General features: G+C 38.0%; 1 long non-coding RNA gene across 1 annotated transcript in view; it reads left to right on the forward strand.

Moving 5' to 3' along the window:
- LOC103921519 overlaps positions 1-589 on the forward strand; it is a 22,222-nt gene that overhangs the window by 15,126 nt on the left and 6,507 nt on the right. The gene's annotated exons all lie outside the window — the stretch shown is intronic.

Consider the following 589-nt stretch of genomic DNA (forward strand, 5'->3'; position numbering starts at 1 on the left):
GAGGGAGCATGGGGGCCAGGAAATGTGGGAGATATTTAAAAATAAGGGAAGGAGTGGGAAAGGCAGATAAGGACAGTAGGGAGAGGGGGAAGGAGAAATTTTACAATGACTTGTAAGTATGAATCCACTGAAGAAAGCAATTTGCCTCAAAAAATTATATCGAATACAGTATCAACATACAATACAATATACAATTCATTACACCTTTTATTAGATAGTCCCTAAGCTCTTTCCAGGGCTGGAATAAATAGGATTTGAATTATCTGCATAATCTGTCTTAGAGAGGCAGTCAGTAAATTAACCTTTTAGACAATATTCCCAATCTATTAAGTCAAATCCCAGTTTGCAGAGTTTGTGTGATACGGTATTTCGTTAGTTGTAATAACTGTGCAGATAGACTCCACTGCAGTAAAATGCACTGCTTCCCTTTGTGGCCTGTGGTAAACTTTAAAGTTATGCTACCATTTATTACTATATTTTAAAATTATGTAATAAAGGACAATCTCTCAGCTGATGGACCCCACAGGCGAGGAAATGAGTCACACGGCTCCTATGTCTCCAGAGTTATGAATTATTTCAGCCCACTGGA

Source organism: Pygoscelis adeliae, unplaced genomic scaffold (genome assembly GCF_000699105.1).
Source record: "Pygoscelis adeliae isolate BGI_AS28 unplaced genomic scaffold, ASM69910v1 Scaffold8, whole genome shotgun sequence".
Taxonomy (NCBI): Eukaryota; Metazoa; Chordata; class Aves; order Sphenisciformes; family Spheniscidae; genus Pygoscelis; species Pygoscelis adeliae.